The sequence below is a fragment of the Phoca vitulina genome, unplaced genomic scaffold (genome assembly GCF_004348235.1).
Source record: "Phoca vitulina isolate PV1807 unplaced genomic scaffold, GSC_HSeal_1.0 scaffold10, whole genome shotgun sequence".
Taxonomy (NCBI): Eukaryota; Metazoa; Chordata; class Mammalia; order Carnivora; family Phocidae; genus Phoca; species Phoca vitulina.
In genome coordinates, this window is record NW_022589713.1 from 5,025,115 (window position 1) to 5,032,741 (window position 7,627).

General features: G+C 41.6%; 1 pseudogene; it reads left to right on the forward strand.

Annotated features, from left to right (window-relative positions):
• Positions 1–5,638: 5,638 nt before the first annotated feature.
• On the forward strand, positions 5,639–6,351 carry LOC116635271 (annotated as a pseudogene).
• Positions 6,352–7,627: the final 1,276 nt, after the last annotated feature.

Here is a 7,627-nt window from a genome sequence, read left to right on the forward strand (position 1 = left end):
GAACTACTCAGCCAGCTCACAGATTCATGAAAAATAGTAAATCATGCTGTTGTTAGCCACTGAGTTTTGGGGTGACTTGTTACATGGCTAAAGATAACTGATGCACACCTGATTTTGAATTTCACTCTTATTTAGTCTGCCAAGTCTTAATTATTGCTTTCTAACTTCTCAGGTTTTTCTTTTCTTTTCTTTTTTAAAGATTTTATTTGTTTATTTGACAGAGAGAGAGCACACAAGCAGGGGAAGCAGCAGGCAGAGGGAGAGGGAGAAACAGGCTCCCCCCACGGAGCAGGGAGCCCAATGCGGGGCTCCATCCCAGGACCCCGGGATCATGACCCGAGCTGAAGGCAGCCGCCCAACTGACTGAGCCACCCAGGCGCCCCCAACGTCTCAGGTTTTTCAAAACAATAACATTTTCGCATCTTTAACTGTTGTATATCGCTGAGTTGAATATTCCTTTGTTCACTCATTCACTCAGTATAGTGTTGCTTGAGTATCATGTGCATGTTAGGAAGTAGTGAAATGAGACTTCACAGGTAGGCTGATAAGAGACCCGTGCTTTTCAAGTCAATGTGGGCTGACAATTAAAAATGAAATAGAATAGAATAGATGTCGCACATAGTAACGATAAGCATGGTTTCAGTTATCTAAATGTATGTGTGTGAGTCATAAGATAAGTGTTTCTGTTACTGTGGGTCCTTATTTTTAAAAGTTTGGAAACCACTAGACCATATCATTGAGAGCATCATGCGCTATCCTAAAAAACTGATTTTTTCCTGTACTTTGAGGTGTCCCATTGCAGGACTTTAGGCATGGCTGGATATGTGTTTTTAGGCCGGCAGTGCTGGCGGCTGTGTGATGGGTTTATCTGAAGGGAGAATGACAGAGGTAGGGAGAGGAGTTCGAAGTCCTGACTGAAATAGAGATAAGCAGAGAGACTCTCTTTTAACAAGGCTTTATGAGTTAGGAGAGAAAGGAGTAGACTTGAGAAGTATTTGGGAATTTAAATCAGAAAAACTCTGAGGCCAGTTGGATATGGGGGTGAAGGGAAAGGAGGAATCAGGGAAATGATTGATATTAGCATGTTCTGACAGATTTTATGTGGGAAGTAATGTTAAGAAAGGCATCAAGGATGATTCACAGATTTCTGTCTTGTATGAATGTCATGGCCACCAACAGGGATAAATAATGTAGGAATAAGAGCAGCATTTGTATTGGGGGAATCTATTAATTAGTTTGGGGCCTGGCAAGACTGTGCTGTCTGCAGGACATTCAAATAGCAGGTATCTAGATATATGACCTAGAAGCTAGAGAAACAGGGACTCCTGGGTGTCTGACTCTTGGTTTTGGCTCAGGTCATGATCTCATGGGTTGTGAGATAGAGCTCTGCGTGGGGCTACGCACTCAGCTGGGAGTCTGCTTGAGAGTCTCTCCCTCTGCTCCTCTTCCCATGTGCACGTGCTCGTGCTGTCTCCCTCCCTCCCTTTCTCAAATAAATAAATAAATCTTTTAAAGAAAAGAAGCTAGAAACAAATGGGGTGTCATTATATGGTGATTAAAACCAAGATGGTAGGTATGTAAAGAGACTATAAAGAGAGAGAAATGGGCCCAAGGAAAGAACTCTTAAGTGTTGAGGAAACTCTTTAAGTGGTCAAAGTAAAAGGAGGCCAGAATGATGGTAGAGGAAGAAGGCTAGAACCTGCAGTATACCCAGTAATCAAGGGAAAGGATATTTTCTTTTTCTTTTTTTATTAACATATAATGTATTATTTGTTTCAGGGGTACAGGTCTGTGATTCATCAGTCTTACACAATTCACAGCGCTCACCATAGCACATACCCTCCCCAATGTCTATCACCCAGCCACCCCATCCCTCCCACACCCCACCACTCCAGCAACCCTCAGTTTGTTTCCTGAGATTAAGAGTCTCTTATGGTTTGTCTCCCTCTCTGGTTTTGTCTTGTTTCATTAAGGGAAAGGATATTTTCATTTTAATAGTGTCCAATGAAACAGAGAGATCTAGGAAAATAAAAACTAAACTTATGCTTCAGATTTGGCAATGTAAGCATATTAATGGAGTGGGGGGGCCAGTAGCCAGATAGCAGTGGGCTGAGCATTAGTAAAAAGAGAAAGGCTATTGTATTAGGATGTTTGAATGGGATTAAAAGTGAGCTACTTTATGGCTGTAGGGTTCAAGGAGGTTTCTGGATTTTTTATTTGCTTGTGTGTGTGTGTGTGTGTGTGCCTCTTCGCTGTTTACTGCACAGACTCTAGGATTTAAAGAATTATAAGAATTGTAGCAATTCTGGAAAAAAACACTGTATGAATTGTCTTTATAGAACTCTGCCCACTGTAATGCAGGCCGAGGGCATCATGGTGGCAAGACCATTTAATTTTCCCTGGGAGGCTTATAAACCTTTGCAGAGAATGTGGCATTTGAACTGACTCTTGAAGGATGAGTGCTGTTGTTGTTTTTGCGTTTAGGATCAGGACACTTTAGGTAGAGGGACGGCACGTGCAAGAGGAACAACAGAACCCATGGCCAGAAGGTGGGTGGGTGCTTTAGTCTTCTCAGGCTGCCACAGAGAACATCATAGACAAAATGACTCAGACAACAGAAATCTATTTCTCACAGTTCCGGAGGCCGGATGTCCAAGACCAGGGTGCCAGCATTGTTGGGTTCTGGCGCACTCTCTCCTCCTGGCTTCCAGATGGCTGCCTCGTGCGTGTGTGCATTTGGTGGCGAGAGAGAGAGCCCATGTGTCCCCTTCTTGTCCTATTAGGGCACTGACTCTGGCATGAAGGCACCTCCTTCATGACATCATCCAAATCCAATTATCTCCCCAAAGTTCCATCTCTAAATACTATCACATTGAGGTTAAGGCTTCAACATATGAATCCTGGAGGGATACAATTTATTTAGTCCACAGCATTCTGCTTCTGGCCTTCCAAAATCCATATCCTTCCATGTCATTCTTGCATGCAAATATATTCATTCTATCCCCAAATCCCCAAAAGTTCTAACTTATTCCGGCATCAACTCTAAAGCCTAAGGTTCAAAGTCACATTTAAATATCATCTAAAGCAGGCATGAGTGAGACCCAAGGCATGGCATATTCATCCTGAGGCAAAATTTCTCTCCAGCTGTGAACCTATGTAAAAAGTGTTCTGAGACCCATTTTCCAATGCGGGTGTGTTTGTGTATGTTACCACCAAGCAATTCTCTGGACACCAGCTGGGTGTCCTACAGTTCAGCTCACGTCTGATACTAGCTACCCAGAGATAGCATCAGATCCCACAGGTTAAGGGTTCAGTCCTACAAGACTGAGCCGCCCCCACCCTTGCCCTTCAGATGTCCGTTGTAAGCCCAGATTGTTTCCTGTACTTATGGCCAACTCGCTATAAATTAGAGGTTCCCATGACCCCCTCATTTGGCTTGATAAATTGCTGGAACAGCTCACAGAACTCAGAAAAACATTTTGCTTACTAGATTACCTGTTTATTATAAAAGGATGTAACTCTGGAACAGCCAGATGGAAGAGATGCAGACGACAAGATATAGGGAAAGGGTGTGGGACTTCTGTGCTCTCTCAGGGCATGCTACCTTCCCAAATCCCCACACAGTGACCAACCTGGAAGCTCTCCAAACCCTGTCCTTTTGGGTTTTATGCCTTCATTACATAGGCATAATTGATTAAATCATTGGCCAGTGGTGCCTGATTCAACCTCCAGGCCTTCTCTCTTTCCTGGAAATCAGGGGGTGGGACTGAAAGTTCTAACCCTCTAATCTCAGTTGGTTCCCCTGGCAACCAGCTCCAATGCATAGGCATGGTCCAAAAGCCACGTCATTAACATAATAAGAGACACCTTTATTGCTGTCATCACAGATATTTCTAAGGCTTTAGGAGCTCTGTGCCAAAAGCTGGGATGAGAGTCACATGTGTATTTCTTATTATAAATCACAATATCACACTGTGAAACCAGATAAGTTTTGTGCTTCCAAAGTACAGTGCTGGGACAGGTGTAGGATAAACATTCCCATTACAAAAGGGAGAAATCAGAGGGAAGAAGGGGATGATGGGGCTCAAAGGAATCCAGTACCCAGCAAGGTAGACTCCATCAGATCCCAAGGCTCAAGATTAACTCCTTTTGGTTCCTTCACCTTCTGGGTCCATAGGGGTGGCAGACCTGCCCCATGGCTCTGCTGGGTGAGGATGCCACCCTTAAGGATGCCACCCAGATAGTCCAGCCCCCGTGGCTCTGGATGATCCCACTCCTATAGCTTTGATTAGAAGTTGTCTCTGTCTCCCTTGCTTTTAGTCTAATCTGGCAATGTCCCTACACATACAACCCTATAATCTCTTTACCGAGTGATAATCCAGCCTTTGGTATTCTCTCCTGAACACACTTTCTCATTATTTGCAATATGGGCAGGATGAGAGCTTTCCAAATCTTCAAGTTTTAGTTTCTTTTCATCTTTCTTCCTGCATTTTAGTACAAGCAATGAAGAGGAACCGACTCTAAACACTTGTTTAGAAATCTCCTCAGCTAAATATGCAATTTCGTCGCTTGCAAATTCTATCTTCTAAACAACACTAGACCGTGAACAAAATTCAGCGAGGTCTTTGCTACTTTATGACTAGGATTGCCCTTCCTCCAGTTTCCTATAACATATTCCTCATTTCTGTCTGGGATCTCACCAGATAATGCCCCTAATGTACATATTTCTATAGTATTTTGTTAACAATTATAATATACATATATGAAAGAGAGAGAGAGAGTTAGAGATTGAGATTTATTATAAGGAGTTGGCTCACGCAGTTATGAAAGCTGAGAAGTCCCAGGATCTGCAGTCAGGAAGCTAGAGACCCAGGAAAACCAATGGTACAGTTCTAGTCTGAGTCCAAAGACCTGAGAACCAGGACAGCTGATGATGTAAATTCAAGTCTGAGTCCAAATCCGAATGCAGGAGAAGACCAATGTCCTGACTTGAAGACATTCAGGCAGAGAGAGCAAATTCTCTCTTATTCTGCCTTGTTGTTCTCTTCAGTCCTTCAGTGGATTGGATGCAGCCCACCCACATTGAGAAGATCAATCTGCTTTACTCAGTCTATTGATTCAAATGTGAATCCCATCCAGAAAACCCTCACAGACACACCCAGAATAATGTTTAACCAAATGTCTGGGCACCCCATGGCCCAGTCAAGCTGACACATAAAATTAACCATCACAGTGTATATGGAGGGGCTTGTGGGGATTGAAGTCAGATGGGCAGGCCTGGGGCCATTTATTAAGAGCACACATGGTAAGCCTCCTCAGAACTGATGTTCTCTCTTAGCTAATAAGGGACATTTAAAGGTCTTTAGCAGCAAAGACGCAAGATCACAATTGTGTTTTAGTGTTTTTATTAACATTAATGGTGGTGGTTGAAATTTCTTCAGAAATTTACCCTAAATACCCACAAGTCTGGTTAAGACAGAATAAAATTTAGAAGTTCTCAAATCTAGAGTCACATTCCAATTTCAACACTTATTATTTGTGTGAATTTGGCAAGTTACTTAATCTCTTTCTAGGTCTCAGTTTTTGCATCAACAGAGTCGATTTCTGGGAAACAGGTGCTTGCTTTGTGGGGTGCAACATGGAGACGACTAGTGGAACTGCTGAGCCGGTTTCTGGGGAACTGGTGTCTGTGGCACATGCTCTTTCTCTCCCAGCTGGGTCTTATGGCAACGATCCTGAAATTGAGATGGCTTGGGCCATAAAAGCAATGCAGCATGCTGACGTCTACTACAAGCTGATATCATCAGTTGACCCACGCAGTTCCTGAAACTCACCAAAGTGGATGACCAAATCTATTCGGAGTTTCGGGAAAATTTTGAGAAACTCAGGATAGGTATGTTGGATCCAGAAGAACTCAAATCAGAATCAGCTAAAGAGAAGTGGAGGCCATTCTGCTTGAAGTTTGACGGGATTGTAGAAGACTTCAACTATGGTACTTTGCAGCGACTGGATTGTTCCCAGGGTTAAACTGAGGAAAACACCATCTTTGCCCCCAGGATACAATTTTTTGCCATTGAAATTGCTCGGAACCAGGAAGGCTATAACAAAGCAGTTTACACTAGTGTTCATGACAAAGAAGAAGAGAACGAAGGCAACCATGGAGGAGAGAAAGGAACTGATAGGGGATGGGCAGAAGAGAAAGGAGCCAACAGAGAAAGAGAAAAAGCAAAAACCAATAAAGGAGCAGAAAAAGAGAAAGGAGCCAACAAAGAAATCAGCAAGAGTGGTGAAACAGCTATGTAAGGTAGACAAGGAATAGCACTCTGGAAGCTGTGACTCAACTAAGTCTACAGATACTACGATGCTACTTGCACAGACCCCTGTGGTTAAATGTATGTCCTTGTACAATTGAAAGACATACAGAAGGATGTTCTTTCTAGCCTAATAATCAAGAGCTACTGTGGTTGTTCTCTTGTATGTACCAGCTTAAAGACTATTAGTGGGGTCATAGTTGAGCATTTCTTGGTATAGTGTTTCTTGGTTCTCACCACTGGTCAAGTAAGAAATTTTATGAATAAATTTCTTTTGGTTCTTTAAAAAAAAAAAAAATTCCAGAGTCATTGTGTGGATTAAATGCTACAATGCCTAAAGTACCTAGAAAAAGTACTCTTTCCCCAAATGTTGCTCCCTACCCTCTATTTGGACACAGTCAGCCTAGATATGCAGCCTAGATCAGGATATTTTTAGACTTCATCAATATAGGAACCACAGTATTAAAGAATCATATTTCTGTATTTGAAATTTCTTATTAATATTAGTAAAAAGGGTGTTGACTAATAGAAGCAAGTGGATTAATTTTGTTTTATTATGAAAAATTTCAAACATGCACAAGAGAGAATAGTTAATGAACTTCCATATATACATCACCCATTACTAATTATCAAGATTTTGCCCATGTGCTTTATTGATGCCTTTCTATAAAGTATTTTAAAGACCCAGAGATTATACACACCCTAGTGTGCATCCTGAAAAATATGAGGTATTCTGCTATTTAACTAAAATGCGTTATCACACCTCACCACATTCAGTAAATGCTCTTGTGTTTCTGAGTAATTCTGTGTGCTTTTAGAACTATTCATATTTTAGGGGTTTCATTAATACATGCATAGAAACCGGTTATTCTTTTGGATAAAGAATAGTTAATTACTCCCAAATATATGTGTAATTTTTTCAGCCCCAAAAAAGTGTTGTCTAGTGAAATTGGTTTAATAATTGAAATATAAAATTTAGTGTGAGTTAATCATATTCACACAAAGATTTGTGACATTGATTAACAGTTGAAACTTGGAAAATCAATACTAACACAAACATAGATATTGTTTTCACAAGGGACGGTTTCAGAACATTATCAACAGGCTAGCTTTGCTTGTATTATCTGCCAAAACGTGTGTTTTATCTGAATTAAAAAGCTATTGGCATTCAATTCAGTGATGTGTGTGCATGTGTGAGTGTGTGTGTGTGTGTGTGTGTGTGTGTGTATGTGCATCTGTGGGAGGGAGAGACAGAGACAGAGTGGGAGGGAGGAAGGGAGAGGAAGACAGAGGGAGAATGTGTATATTTTCTCTTT